This window comes from Electrophorus electricus, chromosome 2 (assembly GCF_041902795.1).
Source record: "Electrophorus electricus isolate QZ-2024a chromosome 2, ASM4190279v1, whole genome shotgun sequence".
Classification (NCBI taxonomy): Eukaryota; Metazoa; Chordata; class Actinopteri; order Gymnotiformes; family Gymnotidae; genus Electrophorus; species Electrophorus electricus.
In genome coordinates, this window is record NC_137498.1 from 7,328,924 (window position 1) to 7,349,054 (window position 20,131).

Consider the following 20,131-nt stretch of genomic DNA (forward strand, 5'->3'; position numbering starts at 1 on the left):
TAGCCAGTTCTGTGGCTGCCGTAATTCCACCTGCTGTTGTAACAGACATAGTTGTACTGCGCCTTTAAGAGGGAGCTTTATAGAGAGAGAGAGAGAGAGAGAGAGAGAGAGAGAGAGAGAGAGAGAGAGAGAGAGAGAGAGAGAGAGAGAGAGAGAGAGAGAGAGAGAGAGAGAGAGAGAGAGAGAGAGAGAGAGAGAGAGGGGGAGGAACCGTCACCTTTCTGCTCGCCTTCTCAACACTCCTTTTTTTTTTTTTTTGTTAACGCTGTACGGTGCTTTTTACTGTTTCCTTTCCGTATAAATACAGTGATGGTATTGAAGTGGTCCAGGAGAGAATAAAAGTCTTTCAGATTGTCCACACCAGTGTGTGTGTCACTCCATGTTAACTCCACGCATCGCGGTTACCCCGTAGCACCTGTTCCTCACTCCAGGTAAGAAGCGTTACACTGTTTTCATTAATAAGCCTTTGAAGTACTTTGAGTGTCGTAGTGAAATGAACTGACCAAACAGCAGTGAGGGAGGTTATATTGGGTCTCACCCCCTGAGCTTCTACATCATGTTTCTGTGACAAAGGACGGAGCCACTTAACTAAGAATGAAACCGTCCTCACTGACAATGTGAGAATATCTGATAGATCACTGAATGATAAGGAAGAAAGAGGACGTACCACATGACGGCTTACAAAACCTACCGCATCTCTATATTTGGTGTGTGTTGTGTTGAGCTTAGTTTGTCAGAGTTTCATCTGAATACACTTCCTGTCCAATATAAGTGTTATTGTGAAGTCATTCAGTAGACTGTATTGAAGAGTGTGTACGGTGTGTATCAGCAGTCCTGCTGTAGCTGTGTGTAGTGTGTGTAACTCAGTAAGAATGCAGGTGTGTGTTTATCTGCTCCTTGTGCTCCACGCTGCTGATGGTGAGTGTTACCTTCTCTCTACAGGTGTTGTCATCCTCATACATTCATTTGCACAAAGGTATTTATATCTGGGAGCAGCAGAGAGCAGCAGCTCACCACTTACCCCAGATTCTGTCTATCGACCAAGAAATGTTTGAAGTCCAAATTTTGCTTCTTTAGTTTAGAACAAAAGCAGTTAAATGCGAACGTTGCTAACAAACACTGGAAGTCAACAGCAACTCAAATATAGCCTTCGTAAATACATGCCCACAAACTTCTCTCAAGCCGGTCAAACCGCATCCAAGTGTTAATAAATGTCTCCCAGACTAGTCGGTGTGTCGTATAACTCACTGTGAACTAGACAAGTGAAGAAACACGTCACCGGGAAGCGACCTGGATGAGGTTTGAGGACATGTAGCTCGATATCTGACTTATTTACAAATCCTATTAGCTGTCGTTGCTGTTGGCTTCCAGTGTTTGTTAGCAATGTTAGCAGCTTTTGTTCTAAACTAAAGGAGCGGAGAGTGGTGTGTGAGCAAAATGTTTACTTCTTTCACACACCCACGAAGATTGTCAAACAGTCTCCAAATCCTCATCAGTGACAGTGATCCAGCTCTGAAGTTCATGGTTTAATCAGTCAATCACTGACTGACTCTGGCAGCATAAATTCACTCCAGTGACTCCAGTTTAAAGACTTTTCTTATTTAGTCCCAAGTTATTCTGATGCCACCATAGTTATAGCTACCAGTTTACAGATGTGAGAATTCCCAGTATGCACCTCTTCCTCCTGACATATGTATTGCTAATCTGGTTGCACTCGGTGCTACGTGTGAAATGTGCTCACTTGTTTATTTCTGTTTGTGTTATTTATTCCTCATTTGTTCATCAATTGGCCAGGAAGCTTAGACAGTCCATGCTGGGGGTTTTGTCTTTTTACAGTTTTTATTTTTTGTTGTTGTTGTTGTTACAGCGCAGTGCACACTAGCCTACAGCCTCAATTAGTTACTTTACAGATATCCACCATCATCAAACAGTTGTTAAACAGCTTTTGACAGCTTTAACAACAAAAAGAACAAAGTAACAGAAAAGGTGAGAAAATGTTTCTACTTCCTGTGATGACTGTTGGGTTGTGATGACATTGTACTATCTACATCCAAAGTGGTCTTTACTTTGGTGACTCCTTTAGTGGTTCTGTTTCACAACTTCTCTTAAGTAGTTTTTTCTTAATAGTATGAAAGCTACAACATAGACTGCTGCATTCCACCTGTACTTTATGAATAATATGAATATCAGACCATCCTCATGTTTACCTGATTAAATGATCAATGTTTATTTTGATCAGCATGTAGTCTAGAGCTCTTCCTGTCTGATCTGTCTAATATTTGCTAAGCTACACATTCAGTTTGGCCCTCTGATCACTTTATGTGCAGGAGTGAAATGATGTGACCAAACAGTACTGAGGGGGATCACTGTGTAGCACTACTTCTTACTGCAGGATCACTTTACTGAGGATGGGGACCGAACACTGGGCAGCGCAGGAGGACTGGGCAGCATCATGCGGGTGATCGGACACAAGACTAATACACACTATACAAAACACACACAGAGAGAGAAATTACCTCTTTTTTTTACAAACCAAAAATGCCTCAGCATTGCGTTAATTATCAATGGACCCGCTTGGTCGACGGTGACGTGCATTGAGGACCAGGGCTCCGAGAAAAGTTGCCCGCGCGTGAACACGTGCCCAGGCGAGGTAAGCGGCACCTGCCGGCGGACCGGTTTCCGCGCACGTGCACTTATTTTCACCTCGCTCGGATGTTTTTTCAAAAACATGCGCGTTATTCAAGAGGGTGATAAACTGTTCTTGCTGTGGAAACGGTGCCGTGGCTCTTTACTAACGGCGCACGCGCGCACACACACACACACGCACACACACACACACACACACAGACACACACACATTTTTACCATGTCATGAATATCTAACATCCCTATAACTAAATCGATGTACTTGTACCAGAAAACCTATAAATACCACCAGTGTGGTTAACAACTCTCTTTTGTTTAAGCAAAAAGTGTGTTTGTGTGTGTGTGTGTCCCCATCCACAGTGGCCTGTGCTCTGACACTATGCTATAGCGCTGGTATGGGAGTCCTTGTTACAGGCTGAGCGTCACCCCTGCCTGCCGTCCCCGTGTCACGCCGTCTCGCCAGCTGTCCACTTGCAGGCCAAGAAACGTTACCTGCTGGTGTCGGCGGGGGCGTGCGCGTTGCTTCTAGCCTACGCCTGGACCCTGCGCGTGGCCGAGCTCCACACCCGCCTCCCCCAGGGCCCGGTGCTGCCGGCCCCCCCGGTGCTGCCGGCCCCCCCGCCGCTGCGGTCCTACCTGGAGGGGGCGGAGCATGAGGAGGATGGTCCCCTCCTCTTGCACCAACACACCTCCCCCCACGAGCGCCGCGACGTCCACCGGACCATGTACAAGAGCCGGCGCTGCCGTATGGAGACCTGCTTCGACTTCTCCCGCTGCCGCCACGCCTTCTGCGTCTACGTGCACCTGCCGGCGAGGGGCGAGGCCGCGTCGGAGGGCTACCGCAAGGTGCTGGCCGCCATTGAGGAGTCGCCGTACAGCACATGTGACCCGGCCGAGGCCGGCCTCTTTGTGCTCGGCGTAGACACGTTGGACCGGGACCGGCTGTCGCCGCAGTACGTCCCCGATGCAGGCGGCCGCATCCGGGCGCTGCCGCTCTGGAACGAGGGGCGCAACCACCTGGTTTTCAACCTCTACTCAGGCACCTGGCCTGACTACGGCAAGGATCTGGGCTTCGACGCCGGACACGCCATGCTGGCCAAGGCCAGCGCCGACGCAGGGAACTTCTGACCCGGCTTCGACGTCTCCATCCCGCTGTTCCCCAGGGAGCACCCCCTGAAGGGCGGCGGGAGGGGCCGGCTGACGGCCAACGATGTGCCGCCCGCCCAGAGGTACCTGCTGGTGTTCAAGGGGAAGCGCTACCTCACCGGCATCGGCTCAGAGACCCGGAACGCTCTGCACTACGTCCACAATGGGGACGATGTGATCCTGCTGACCACCTGCAGGCATGGAAAGGACTGGGAGAAGCACAAGGACGGCCGCTGCGACCGGGACAACGAGGAATACGGAAAGTAAGTGAGCTCCCATTCCCAACCCATTGCGATTTCTCATGGAGCGTTTCGCGGCTCGGGTGGCTGTGGTGGAAAGAAGGGCGCTTGCATGGGAGTGCCCCGAGTGCGAGGGGCGGGTCCCTCTGTGTGGCGTGGGCCCAGTGATTGGCTCTTGAAGCTGTCGCTCTGATGAGGCGCTCTCTCTCTCTCTCTCTCTCTCTCTCTCTCTCTCTCTCTCTCTCTCTCTCTCTCTCTCTCTTTGTCTCTGTCTCTCTTCTTCACACACACACACACACACACACACACACACACACACATGCCTGCTGTCATTTCCATAATCCAGGGTGGATGTGTAAAATGGCCTGGACCTTCGTGGCCCACGGGAAGAGGTCTGGCCCTGGTTGTTTCATCCTGGTCTCACGCTTGTCTCACTGGCTCTTCCTTGTTTTTCACGTTCCCGGCGGGTACAGCCGGAGCACGGACCCAGACCGAGATCTTTTTGCAAGGGATTCTCACAAGCGTGAGAGCACGCATCCTCGTTCGTACGCGAGTACGCACACAATTCTACTGGAAACGGCATACCCGCAAAATGCACGGACAGCTAGGTTGACCAGCGCCAGCCGGTCCGAAGGCTGAGGTGTGATTGGATCATTCTAGAAGGGGGAGGTCTAATGCAGCAGCAGGCTGGGACCGAGAGCCAATGGCTGGTTGTTGTCGGAGCAGGGCACAAGGAGAGGCCACGCCCACCCTTAGAACAGACAGAACCTGTATACGTTTATTAGGTAATGCAAGGGGATGGGGCCCATGGGCGGGGCCGAGGGGCAGGGCCATGCTGTTCGTCTTTTAAATTCTGATTTTCTTTTTTTTTGCTTTCTCGAGTCCTTCAGCAAAGATCTGAGCCCAGACAATACATTTCCAGTCGCCGTTGAAATATTTGTAGCAAATGACCTGCTAATAGAATAACCCTCATTCACGACGTCTGCCCTGTGCCCTTATATACACAAATAAATACAACTAACGTCCTGTCACGTGACTGGAGCCGTGGTCTGATGGGGGAATCTGGATCTTGGCTTTAACTGGAGTGATATGTGAAGTGTTCCTGTATGAATGAAACCAGAGGTCCTGACCCTCAGACATTTACAGTTTAAATAAATTGAAAGGGATTTCAAAGTGGCAGTACAGTCGATAATTGGACCTCTATTGAATTAAGCAGGATCGGAGAGGCAGAGGAGGGTGGGATTCCACGCACACGCACGCACAGCCGAGTGTGTTTAATTATCGAGTGACTCGGAGTCAATGAGAGGCCCTCTTTGGAAGCCTGTTAGATGTCTTTGTGAGGTTCACTTTCCTTCTCACCCGCAGGGATAAGGGGAAAGAGGGAGAGAGGGATGGAGGGGTGACGAACGGAGAGAGAAATGGCAGCCCCGCCGATAACACGCATCAGAGGGCTCTAAATTACAGCCGCTAATGGCCAGTTGAGGGAGGGAGAGAGAGAGAGGGAGAGCTGGGAAGAGATGTAGTCTGTGATAGAGGGAGAGAGAGAGAGAGCCTAAACTAATTCTACAGTCATAGCTATGGGGCAGGTGTACCTATAGACTGGTAACTCAGTACACAGTCTAAACTCATTTTAGTGCTTCACCTCTATAAAGGTGTAATGTGTCATTTTAAGCAGGTAAAAATAGAAACCACACTCATCTGGCTTTTGCTCTTTATTTTTAAAACAGAAATAAATTCTCACAGTGAAGTAATGGCTACAGTCAATAATAAAACACTTGACATAAAATGATATGCACATTTATATAACGATGGAGGCTAGGCAGGACGCACGAACGAGCCGACAATAGTTACGTTTATTAACGCCAGACAACAGACAACATAGCACATTGTATTAGCCTATCACCGACAACATCCACTACTAAACAGGAGACTTGTATACACGCACAGTAATGACACAAAATGAGAAGCAGGTGTGAAACACGGGGAGGACGTGGCCATATGAACAAACATGCACACACACACACAGAGACGTCTGGGAGGAGGGGCCGTACCGTGAAAATTTACACATCATTTTTTATTTCATTAAAGCAAAAAGCACTACTACTAAATAAATTACATGCAGAAAAGCTAACAATTCACAGAAGTATTCAAATCACCTTTCAGCAGATTAACCCCTAATGAGGCATTTACAGTGATGAAACAAATAAAATACTTGATATTTACTGGCTACCAGCCATGTTTTTGTATGATTGTTTTTTTTTTTCCATTTGCTTGATTGCATTTGTGTGTGTGTGTGTGTGTGTGTGTGTGTGTGTTTAATTTGAATTTAATTTGATGCTGGCATATTCTGTGTAATCTGCATTATCCATTGGAGTGGACGCTGGTTTGCTTTTCTGACTGTGTACTACAGTGAAGTAAGTGACATCATCCTGTGGGAATAACACATTAACAACTGTTAACACACACACAAACGCACGCACAGAGATGTTTACAAAACACACACGTTTCTGCAGGCTGCACATTGGATAGCACAAGGGCGAAACACAACACTAAGAGAAACACATGGGAAATGATCTCCAGTGAGAGTGAACAGTGCAGAAACAGAGTTCAGCTGGGTACTGCTCACTCACCAGGAAATCTCTCTCTCCTCATATCACACCTGACTGAAGGGGATGGGGGAGTGTAAAGGTGTTATCTTAAATGGAGAGAATATAAAGACACCGCACTCACCGTTAAATCTCTATCAAGCACAGTGATACTGTCATCATTAGACTGAACCCACAACTTTTGACTGTTCCAGACCTTCTGTGTTAAGCCATGTTTAGAGCAGTACTTTAACCAGATGTTACTCAAATGCACCACCATGTTGTAATGAATGCCATTAGGGTTGCAAGCAGTCAGCACTGAGGTAGTAGATGGCAATTTTAAATTTAGATTAAAACTGCAGCTATGAACATAAGATTTATTTGAGCCGTTAACACACGTAATACATAAAACTCTCTCTGAACAAGCTTCTCTCACTTCTCCATTCTGAGAGTGTAGTGATCACTGCAGAAAATCACTCCAGATGAAGCATCTGGGTCAAAGCATTTAGGTGGTGTCATTTAGCTTTTTATCTGAAATCAAAATCAGCAAAACCTACCCAAAACTAGCAAGGCCTCCTTTTGGGTCTCCATAAGTTTATAGAGGGTGCCTGTGGTGGTTCAGTCTGCACTCTGGCAGGGAACGTGGAGATGGAGAACGTCACTGCTTACACAGGAGTCTCGGTCCTGCTGCCCTGCTCCTGCACTGACCCGCACGCCAGACCTGAGAGGTTACACTGTGCCAGGCACAATTCAGCCAGAAGCACGTGGAGTGTAATGCTCAGTGAGAGTGCCAGCTTGTCCTCTGGCTTCCATCCCCAATCCAACGGCCAGACCGAGAGAGTTAACCAGGACCTGGAAAGCACTCTTCACTATCTGGCCTCTTCCTGCACATCCCCTTGGTCTGAGCACCTATTTTGGGCAGAGTTCACCCACAACACCCTGTGGCACTCCTCCTTAGACATGTCACCATTCGAGTGCCAGTACGGTTATGCTCTGCCCATGTTTGCCGACCAGGAGGCTGACATGGGTGTCCGGTCTGCTGAGCAGACGGTCAGGCGCTACTGCTTGGCCTGGTAGAGGGCATGCAGGGCTCTCTTATCTGCTACAGCTGCTCAAAATCGTTATGCCGACTTATCGGCTGGGACAACAGGTTTGGCTATCCGCCAAGGACCTGCCTTTGTGTGGTTATACCTGCAAACTCACCCCTCGCTACATCGGGCCATTCAAGGTTCTTCGCCGCGTAAACCCTGTTTCTTATCACCTTGCCCTTCCCCCACCCCACTTTCCACATATCTCACCTTAGGCCTGTATTGTGTTCGGTGGGCTCCTCCGACCCGTCGGGTCCACGCATGGTGGACGGTGCACTGGCGTACACGGTCAAGCATCTCTTGGATGTCCGGCAGGTTCATGGTGGAGTCCAGTATTTGGTGGACTGGGAGGGATACGGGCCCGAGGAGCAGTCCTGGGTCCCCTCCTGTCACATCCTGGACCGTGAACTCATTTAGGCTTTTTGGCAGGATCGTGCGGCTGGCCTTGGGACATCAGGAGCTGCCCCTTCCGGGGGGAATACTGTAAGGGTTGGGACCACGCCAAGGCTCCCTCCGGCCACCAGAGGGAGGCCTTGAGTCAACCACACTACTAATCAGGCTTGATGCCCAACAGCTGGGCTAGACCTTATATAAGCCCAGTGACCCAGTCACTCAGTGCTGGGTCTTTGCTAAGGTTTTGAGCAAAGCTCCTAGCTGATAACTTCAGGTATTGATGACTGTGAGCCCCTGTGCTACACCTCATTTCTTCCCTGCAAGGGTGTCTGTGTTTTTACACATCCCCTCCCCTCTCCAGTTTTCCCCTCTCTAGTCTGTCTCTCTCCCAAGGGACTTCTTAGCCACTAAAGTTCCTCCCTGTTTTCTGGTTTTGTTTGGGAAGTTTTAGTTTGGTTTTCCTCAGTGCATCGGTGTTGCCATTTCTTCCCGCCATGTCCTTTGTTCTCCCTTTTTCCACGCTCAACGTGGTGTTTAGTTTTTTTTCCTTTTGTTTTACCTGATCCTAGATCTAACTCTTCTGCACAGGGACTCACCCTTGTTAGAGTGTGGTTGCTCACCCAGTAGGCTAGTGGTGTCATCACTTAGCTGTCCTGGGTTAGATCTCATGTTACAGATACATTCTTGAACTGCTTTACAGATGATCTTTCCTAGAAAGGGCCATACTCATAGATACTTTATAAATGCTTCCCAGCATTCATACCTGATTCTACACTAGATCCTACTTTTCAAAGCCCTATTAATATGATCAGTTAATTATTCATGTTGTGTTTACAGCTTGTTTGTGTTTATTTTTGATGAGGTGTGATGTTTGGTTGTTAGATTGTAGATTGTTTTGTATTGTTTTTTCATGGTGCTTTTATTACCCAGTTTGATTTGTTAAACTACCCTTCAGGAATTTCTGCTCAAGCTTACCGTGGCCTGCACAGTGTTGTATTCCCAAAGCTTGAGGAGCTGAAGACAGACCTGGTAGCTGTGAAAGAAACACACCACCTAAAGGTGGCAGGTTATGGTGAGACTGATGAAGACATTGAAGACCCATATGAGGATGTTGCCACGGATGCCTCAACAGATGATGAATTCTAGACTCCATCCTGTCCACTGCACTTACCACATTTATTTGAAATCTGTATGCCTATATAATACATGTAATGATGTTTTTTATCCTTGTCTCTTTGTAGCTAGGTTGTTTGGTTGGGTGTTCTTTATAGGCTATAAGAAAATTTTTTAAATGTATGCTAACCTTTTTTCTTTTCGGCAGTAAGTAACCTTTGTGAAGATGCGATCAAAACATTGTGTTATAAAACACATTTTGGAATAGCCCCTGTAAAACCACATGCAGGTTATATTGGGGCTACAATTCTGCACTTTTAAAAAATCTATATTTAAAAAATAATATGCAAGAAAGTGTTTGCATAACTGCATAGCCTTAGTACTGAAACACCAGACTAAAGATAAGCCGTTTTGTTGAACATTGTATTGTGATCAATAAGCCTAATTTTCAGTTACAATTATATAATTTCTTAAGAATGTATTATTGTTGTTGTTGCTTAGGTTGCATTTTGATCCTTAATGAGTGTTCAAATGACTTTGGATTATAACGAACACAGAGTGAGTGAATTGTACCTACATGGAAGGATTACTAATTAATGAATATATAGTTTACATGTATATGTTATATTTACTTTATTTATTGAGATTTTTTAATCTGAGCCAGATAACAAAATGATAGCATAAAGAGGGGGAAATGATTTTAAAATGTGATTTCTGATATGAGACTATAATGTCATTTCAGCTGCACTTCTGTCATTGTTCTAAACAGCCACTGAACAGAATTTAGCGCTCCATTATGCCATAATGTGTGTCATTCTATTTCTGACCCCAGATCAGTTTATTGAGTGGATTTGCCGATGACGATCATTTTAGACAAAACATCAACAGAGACTACAAACAATTCTTCACGCATAAGAGGTACTGAGAAACGAAAACAAAACGTAAGTAGAATTTAATTTTATCTACAAAGGCAGATACTAAATATTTGATAACGGAATCGTATTATAAACAAGTAGCCAATATGGGAATTTAAAATGAGAACACACATTTTAATGATGGAGAACTTTTGACTGAACGGAGAACTAATTAGTGGGCTGATAGTGAGCTCCCCGCCCCACTAGTCACGTGGTACGGCCCGCCGCCTGCAGTGGGAGTTCATGGTCTTGTGTGAAACCACGACTATGTAGTCACACACACCTGCAGCGGGTTATTCTCCTAATGTCTGTGTGTGTTTAAACCCCGGTTGGTGTGTGCGTCCTTGTCGGTCTGTGTTCTCGCTAATGTTTAGGTACGTGGTCCACTTTGTTTGTAAGCTGTGTTCAACGTTGCTCATGTTCATCTTGCCTGTTTCGTGTGAGCGCCACTGTGTTCGTTATTCGTGTTCTTCTAATAAACGTCTGTCTACGTCAAGCGAGTTTGTTTAATTTAACGGACCGCACAAATATTTTATAAATGCGGAATAAGTGAATAGAGAATGAACTAAATAAATGGGACGTAGCTGAAAATATTCGCGTAACCGAACTCCATTAGATGAAATACGTTGACTGAGACAAGGGAAAGTGACTTCTGCGCTTGTTTTAGAAAAGCCTCTGTAAGACCACGAGTGTGGCCATTATGCACTGTCGGACAACAGACAACCTTTGTTTCACATTTATTAACATTTGTAGAAGAAATTGAGCTACGGGTGGCCATTTGTTCTGTTACATAATAACTGTATATAAAACAAAGTCTACAGGCGTTGATTGCTCATTTCCATATAGAGATATGAAACTGGGATACAAAAGTAATCTTGCGCACAAATGCAGCATGTAAAATAAGTTTTGTTTGTAGAAAATTGTGTTGTAATCAAAGCCTAATATTCATTTCGAATGCAATTACTTCTTAGGAATAAAGCTTTAATTCTTAAAAAATAAAGGTTTTTTTTGTTGTTGTCCAAAAACACATGCAAACTGTTATGACTTTTTAAAAGAAAGTAAACAGCTTTATTATTCAATACAATAGAGCTTTCTTCTGCCCGTTCTAGATGCCAAGGGACAAGTTCATTAATATCATTACCAGAAGACACAAGAGTCATAGAGACCCTGCTACCATTGCTGGGTTTAAGCAGCATTACTCAGCCAATCTGGGAGAAAGTGTAAGTGTCTAGATCATTTTATACTATAATTTTAATGATTTATATAGACTGTATCCACAGTTTTATTTATTTAGCCTTCACACTTTCCTGACTTGTACAGATGGTAGTCTAAAATATGCTGTCCATTAGTGGAGTTTCTACTGCCCAGGTGGGGTCAATGGATGATTCATTTCCTTTACAATTCATCACTGATTATTTATCACTTCTCACCCAAGAAACGGGAGGACTGTAAGGAGGTTCGTACCATCCCGAGCAGAACTGCTGAACACTTTATGATCACAGAGTCAACGGGAGAGATTTGCTCTTTGGACCACAGCGCCCATGTAGAAGGTGCAGATGTACTTTCTTGCAAAAATCTAGCTTTCCATTAAGAACACACAGTAGGACATGATGTTTGTTCACTTTAAATATGTGCCTGTACTTTATTATGTAATTGCATTTGTATTGATTTTTTTGGGGAAAAAAAACATCTGTAGATGTAAGAGAGGATCTGGGTGGAGTAGCAGAATCTATTACAGAGGCAGTTAAAGTGGAGAACACCCCAGCTGGTGAGTAGCATCAAAGCACCACATTAATAATCAGAGTTTACATACATCCACTCCATGGACACCAGTTTAAAAATTCTACTTTTATTTCAAATATAAAGGCTCAGAATGCAAGAAGTTGAAGAGAGTACGCATCTTCTTCAGACGAACATGGCAGGCTATAAAAAGCACTTTGTCCTGTGCCAGGCGCTCCAACAAAATTAGCCCTACTGTTTAAATGTTCCCAGCTCTTTTTACCAATTTATTTTGTATTTCTTTTTTCCCTTCATTTTCCCCAACCTGTCTTTTCATTTTCTGAAATATTTTTTGACTTTTTGATTTATTTTTGATTAATAAACTTTACTTCATGCAAAGATATAGTCTGTTTGCATTCTGGACCGTTTAATCATATTTTTCATTCTAAGACCAGCCAGGTTATAATTCTAATTCGGCCAAATAAATCTTGAATGATTCAACTCACTTTAATAACATTTTTAGATTATCACATATATGTAGTTTCATGTCACTCAGCATTAAGAGAGAATTTCACACTCACCTTTAGTGAGAGGAAGTACAGTAAAGAGAAAAAACAAACTGAGCATCCTTGTCTCTATGGAAACACCATTGACCTCCCAGCACACACTGACAACTCTACACCTAGATCTCCACTACCACTGTGGACATACACTGACTCCAGAACTCTCACAGCATTACTTCAGTACTCCAGACCCTAATGTCCACCCAGCAGAGAGGAACTGGGAGCAAATGAACTTGGCCAGAGCTCTTATGTTTCTTTTCAAGTTCACATCACCAGCTTTACGGAGACATACAAAACCACACACAGTGCCATCATGTCCTTTGACCTGTGAGGACTCTGGTTGTTTCTTCTTTTGTAATGTATCCCACAACCCCACACTGACCATGATGCTGCATCTGTGAAAGACACAGGAGACACACATGCTCATTATAAAGCAAAGGGGGTGGAGTCTGATGTAGAGGAGAAAAACAAACAGATATATTATCCCCTCACTCTTATTCTCAAACTCTTCCTTCTAAGTTTATAGTTTTAAAATGCAGTTTATAGAGTTAATCACCTCAAAGCTTGCACACATACACATTTTTGCATTACTTTTTCATGGCTTGATATATTTTATGTTTGCACTACCTTATGATGTCCTGTGTACTTAATATTTTATTCATTGTATCAAATTTGTTTTATTGGTAAATATACTTTGAACTATTATGCACTGTCACTACAGAATGCTGTCTGCTTTATGTCTCCAGAGTCTATAAGCATGCAAACACACACACACACACACACACACACACACACACACACACACACACACACATTCAAGAATTTCTAGATAGTGAGAGGACCTGCTTTTTGTTTGCTTTTTCAGTTTCCACATCACAATAATTTGTTGTGGACCATTGCTTATGCAGAAAAGTTCTTTAAGATTTTTTGAGAGTAATATGAATTTCTGGATTTACTGAATGAGTCAAAAACAAACAACAAAAACCTGCATTACTCACAATAAGAACCTATTTGAACTTTGATAAACTCTGTTAATCAGCCTTTGAACATAGACATGGTTTGGTAGTACATGAGCAGTCCCTTTTCTCAGTGAAGTTCCCCAAATTATCAGTAACCAAACCAGTCCTACTCATACTAAACCTGTTTTGTACTAAATTAAATTCAAACTGGACCTGCCATTGAGCCTAGACCCTGGAGCCTAGTCCTAGTTTTAGTCTGTGTTTAAAACATCATCCTTTGTCCCAATTTCACATTAGAATAGACCCAGCAGTCAGAGTTGTGCTGTTTTGATTATTACACTACACTTTACAGAATAAATGTAGTATTTTGTACTATTTCTAGCTAGAAACCACTGATAAGCCTGTCATGGCTTAAGGCAAAAAATACACTAGAAGAAAGTTGAGCTTGTGAGTGTGTGACCACAGCTCAGCTGCAGAGGTGCAGAAGCAGCACGGTTGTCACTTCTGGTCTAAAATGGGCTTTAGACTCTGATCTGGTACCCACTGCCCACTGGTTGGAACTGTGAGAAATGAAACCACAGCAGACGTCAGACATCCTGAGCTCTCAGACCAGAACAGTCTCCTCCTTCTTCTGGGGCGTTCATAAGCTGTTTTGAGACCAAAATGTTTATTAACTTTAAAAACTGCACATATTCACATTAAGATGCTATACACTTGTCGTAGTGAAATGAAATGACCAAACAACACTGAGGGAGGTCATGTTGGGTCTCACCCCCTGAGCTTCTACATCGTGTGTCTATGGCAAAGGACGGAGCCGCTTAACTAAGAATGAGACCGTCCTCACTCACAATGCGAGAATATCTGATAGATCACTGACTGATAAGGAAGAAAGAGGACATACCACATGACAACTTACAAAACCGACCGCATCTCTATATTTGGTGTGTGTGTTGTGTTGAGGTTAGTTTGTCAGAGTTTCATTTGAATACACTTCCTCTCCACTATAAGTGTTCTTGTGAAGTCATTCAGTAGACTGTATTGAAGAGTGTGTATGGTGTGTATCAGCAGTCCTGCTGTAGCTGTGTGTAGTGTGTGTAACTCAGTAAGAATGCAGGTGTGTGTTTATCTGCTCCTTGTGCTCCACGCTGCTGATGGTGAGTGTTACCTTCTCTCTACAGGTGTTGTCATCCTCACACATTCATTTACACAAAGGTATTTATATCTGGGATCAGCAGAGAGCAGCAGCTAACCACTTACCCCAGATTCGGTCTATTGACCAATAAATTTTGCCTCTAGTTTAGAACAAAAGATGTTAAATGCTAACGTTGCTAACAAACACTGGAAGTTAACAGCAACTAAAATATTTTCTTCGTAAATACATGTCCACAAACTTCTCTCAAGCCGGTCAAACAGCATCCAAGTGTTAATAAATATCTCCCAGACTAGTCGGTGTGTCGTATAACTCACTGTGAACTAGACAAGTGAAGAAACACGTCACCGGGAAGTGACCTGGATGAGGTTTGAGGACATGTAGCTCGCTATCTGACTTATTTACAAATCCTATAAGCTATCGTTGCTGTTGGCTTCCAGTGTTTGTTAGCAATGTTAGCAGCTTTTGTTCTAAAGGAGCAAAATACGGACTCCAAACATGTCTTGTCCACCCGGGTTAAGGGAGAATAAAGTAAGTTTGTTTCTTCGCCGACTTGTCCCGTTAAGTGGCACTGAAATCTGTGCTGTTGAATGATATGTCCAATATAGAGAATTGTGTTTAATGTATTGAAAAAATGTGTTTTAGAAATACAAAATGAGTGTAAAGGAAAGGTGCTTTTGGTTTAGTATAACAGGTCAGGAGATGGGCTACATGAGTTAGTGGTTTCAATTATTGTGTCACATGTCCCAGTTTTTGTCTTGCAAAAAACTGTAATATCACAAAGACAGTCCAGTTTCCCAGCAAGCACCTCTTCCTCCTAGCAAACTTGGAGCACTGTTTATCAGTTTAACAATACATAACTAACACTGTCTCTCTCTTTCTTTCTCTCTCTCTCTCTCTTTCTCTCTCTTTCGCTCTCTCACTCACACACACACACACACACACACACACACACACACACACACACACACACACACACAAAACATGCACAGCTGTTGCAGGATGGCCAGATCCACATCTGAAGGACTTGGAGAAAGACAATTTTACACACACAGTAAATGTACATTCAAAGTGATACTTGTAGCTGCAAAAACACCCCCTCCCACGGCCTGCCCTGCTCTCTCTCTCTCTCTCACACACACACACACACACACACACACACACTCTCTCTCTCTCTCTCTCTCTCTCTCTCTCTCTCTCTCTTACAAAAATTTACAAATAAAAAATGAACAAATAAGAAAAAAATAAAACCATAGAGACAGTACAGTTTGCCAGTATGCACCTCTTCCTTCTCACATATGTATTGCTAAACTTGGTGCACTTTAGCAATACATAACACACACACACACACACACACACACACACACACACACACACACACACACACACACAGACATGCATATGCGCATGCTTCCTTTTTGGGTTCGTGATCTTGAAATTCTGCTGTGCTGTTCCTCAGAGTGGTGTGTGAGCAAAATGTTTACTTCTTTCACACACCCACGAAGATTGTCAAACAGTCTCCAAATCCTCATCAGTGACAGTCATCCAGCTTTGAACTTCATGGTTTAATCAGTCAAACACTAACTGACTCTGGCAGCATAAATTCACTCCAGTGACTCCAGTTTAAAGACTTTTCTTATTTAGTCCCAAGTTATTCTGATGCCACCATAGTCATAGCTACCAGTTTACAGATGTGAGAATTCCCAGTATGCACCTCTTCCTCCTGACATATGTATTGCTAATCTGGTTGCACTGGGTGCTACGTGTGAAATGTGCTCACTTGTTTATTTCTGTTTGTGTTATTTATTCCTCATTTGTACATCAATTGGCCAGGAGGCTTAGACAGCCCATGCTGGGGTTTTTGTCTTTTTACAGTTTTAATTTTATTTTGTTGTTGTTGTTGTTACAGTGCAGTGCACACTAGCCTACAGCCTCAGTTAGTTACTTTATAGATATCCACCATCATCAAACAGCTTTTGGCAGCTTTAACAACAAAAAGAACAAAGTAACTAAGAGAAAAGGTGAGAATGTTTCTACTTCCTGTGATAACTGTTGGGTTGTGATGACATTGTACTGTTTACATCCAAAGTGGTCTTTACTTTGGTGACTCCTTTAGTGGTTCTGTTTCACAACTTCTCTTAAGTAGTTTTTTCTTAATAGTATGAAAGCTACAACATAGACTGCTGCATTCCACCTGTACTTTATGAATAATATGAATATCAGACCATCCTCATGTTTACCTGATTAAATGATCAATGTTTATTTTGATCAGCATGTAGTCTAGAGATCTTCCTGTCTGATCTCTCTAATATTTGCTAAGCTACATTCAGTGCAGGAGTGAAATGATGTGACCAAACAGTGCTGAGGGGGATCACTGTGTAGCACTACTTCTTACTGCAGGATCACTTTACTGAGGATGGGGACTGAACACTGGGAAGCTCAGGAGGAATTTATGACACTAGAAAGACACTGTTTCACTGTTAGATTTAGTCTGTATGTGAGAGAGAAAGAAGTGGAGGAATAATTTATTTTGCACTTGAACACACTTCCTCTCTACTGTGGATATTAGTGGGTGGTGAATTTCAGTGGAGTTTTACTGAGAGAGTTGTAGAGTTCCAGGTCATAGTTGTGTGGTGATTCCCACAGACAGACTGTAGTCTGGGCTGCAGTTTTCAGAGTGTTCAGTACACTGTAGTTTTGTAGAGTGTATAAGATCTGTAGCAGCGTTACTGCTGTCGCTACAGTGTGTTGTGGAATGCAGGTGTGTTTTTATCTGCAGATGTGTTTTTACTTCCTTTTTGGTAATGATGTGCATACGAAGTCCTGTGAAGCCTTTGAGGTTCTTCCTTATTGTACTGCTGAAGGATTCGAAGCTTTGGAGCATTGAAAGCTGGTGACAAAACAGCGACTCCTGGCGGTTTTCAGAAATTATAGCAGCCATAGATTCAAAACTGCGCAATACAACACTCCACCGCCTTCATATTTCATTTAAAAAAATGATCAGTAATGATGTTTAGTAATTAAATTCTGCAATAATTAGTTTAGAATCATTGTTTCCCTTTTTATGTGAAAACATAATACAAAACTATACTGGGAGACAACAGGTTGACATTATGAAACATTTACTTTTGGCTTCTATAATTTGCACATTTCCAATTTTTTAGTAAAATGATAAAGCTTCCAAGTTATAGGACAGTGCCAAACTTATGAAACAGTCTCAAGCTCATCCTGTGTATCTGTGATGTTTGAAGCTTCAAACATGATTAGTCACATGTTATTAGTAACTTTAGTGGTAATAGTAACTTTAGTGGGAGGGGAGGGGAGGAGAAGGAAGGAGGGAGGGAGTGGAGAGGTAGAGTGAGTGAGAGGGAGGGAGGGAATGAGGGAGAGAGAGAGTGATTGAGAGAGGGATGGAGGGAGCGGGAGTGAGGGAGGCAGAGAGGGAGGGGAGGGAGAGAGACAATCTATAATCAATATAATCAGACATTTAAATCATATAACTTGATGGTCATGCATCCATCATACCAGCATATATTGGGAAATCTCTTAATGATTTCCAGTACCATCATCAGTTGGCTGGTACCATCAGTACCATCAGGTGACTGGACCTGGAGCAATTAAGTATGTCATATATAATAATTAAGTATGTCATATATAATAATAATAACGGAGTATGTCATATTAAATATTAATTAGGCCTTTATCTCGTGTGTTTCTGCAGGCTGCAGTTTGGCAGAGAATCAGAAGACAGACGTCATCACTGCATACACAGGAGACTCAGTACCGCTGCCCTGCTCCTGTACTGACCCACACGCCAAACCTGAGAGTTTCACCTGGAAGAAACACAACACAAGCAGAGACGCATGGGATGTGATCTCCAGTGCGAGTGAACAGTACAGAAACAGAGTTCAGCTGGGTACTGTTCCCTCTCCAGGAAATCTCTCTCTACTCATATCACACCTGACTGAAGAGGATGAGGGAGACTACAGCTGTTATCTTACAAACCAGCAATATAAATACATCAGACTCACCATTAAAGGTAAAACACTGTTTTTGATCCAAATCCAACTGCAAATGATAAATCCAGCTTTAAGGTTTTCTTATGTATCCACACTAGCAAAGTCTTGGTTGTCTGAGTTACTTGTAGACTTTCTGCTGTCATATTTGTTGTTGTGCTGTCATCTGTGCACATTACCAGTAACGTTTAGTTCAGTGATGGTCAAATACTCCTTTAATTGTAACAAATATCTTGGGCAGTTCAAGTAAGAATGTCTCAGGTTTTTAACACACATGCTTCTTTGTTTTGGTTTTTCTGTTCCGACCCCTCGTTTGGTTTTCCTGTCACTGTTTTCATCTTTGTCTAGTTTGCATTCGTTAATCTTTGTATAAATATCCCTTGTTTTAGCGTCTTGGTTGTGGGTCTTTGAATGTGCTTTCTCTCGTCCTCCCGTGAGTTTATTGTTGTTTGGTAACGTTATTAGCCTGCTCGTTATTCAAGTGTTTACTGTTTAACTTCCTTCTTGGTAATGATGTGCAGACGAAGTCCTGTGAAGCATTTTAGGTTCTTCCTTATTTTACTGCTGAAGGATTCGAAGCTTGGGAGCATTGAAAGCTGGTGACAAAACAGTGACACCTGGTAGTTCTCAGAAATTATAGCTGCTTTAGATTCAAAACTGCACAGCATTATAAATAATACAACACTCCACCGCCTTCATATGTCATTAAAAAAAATGGATGATCAGTAATGATGTTTAGTAATTCAATTCTGCAATAATTTGTTTAAAATCATTGTTTCCCTTTTTATGTGAAAACTTGATACAAAACTATACTGCTTTCTCAGGGTTTTACCATTCTCTTAGCCTAGCTTTGGGTTTAACCTACTAAATGTGCGGTGCAGAGATTGGATCCTTTATGTAACCCACCTATTCTGTCTACATTGCATTCTGGCAGTGTTAAAATCACAATGCAAGAGGCAGTATTGGATCCTTTACTGTAATAAACATAAGTAGCCTAATGAAAAAATTACATATGTGATCATGAATGATCAAACATTAGAAACAGAATGCTAAAATAACAAATTGATTTTATCCAATGCTACTTATAATTATGACTGAGTATAACTTGAGCAATTTAAGGTTAAGGGCCTTGTTCAGGGGCCCAACAGTGGCAACTTGGTAGTTCAAGAATGTGATCAGTAGCATGTGTTGTATGTGGCACTTGGCTTGATATTAAGATTTCTAGTGCTTCCACACTGATGCTCTATCACAGAGTTATACATATATTGTTTGATCTTTCTGTGACTGGTAGAATGGTGTGGCATTAGAGATCAAACTACATTTTATTAGTAACAAAATAAAACACCTTATTTATAGACCAGGCCAGAACACTTTCAATTGAGTGTCATGACAATCATTGTCAAAGCGTTCATTTATCACAGTCATATGGGAGTTTTCATTTCAGCCTCTCCAGCCAGTGTCAAGAACAGAAAGGTACTACGTGGTTTGAGGTGTTCACATCTGCTCAGTTTTCCTAGTAACCTCATGTCCCGCAACCGCCCTCAGTCCGTGATTGCAACTCCCGTCTTCCCCGGCACAACCTCACCAGATCCTCATCACC

General features: G+C 43.1%; 3 long non-coding RNA genes across 4 annotated transcripts in view; all 3 read left to right on the forward strand.

Annotated features, from left to right (window-relative positions):
- Positions 1 to 20,131, forward strand: part of LOC145660092 (uncharacterized) — a 302,422-nt gene that overhangs the window by 189,570 nt on the left and 92,721 nt on the right. The window lies entirely within an intron of this gene.
- Positions 1,846 to 3,236, forward strand: LOC145660055 (uncharacterized). The gene is made up of 3 exons (XR_014126251.1): positions 1,846 to 1,986; positions 2,328 to 2,650; positions 3,007 to 3,236. It is a non-coding gene; the product is annotated as an uncharacterized LOC145660055 (long non-coding RNA).
- LOC145643482 (uncharacterized) lies at positions 10,418 to 11,668 on the forward strand. The gene is made up of 3 exons (XR_014115915.1): positions 10,418 to 10,498; positions 11,234 to 11,344; positions 11,560 to 11,668. It is a non-coding gene; the product is annotated as an uncharacterized LOC145643482 (long non-coding RNA).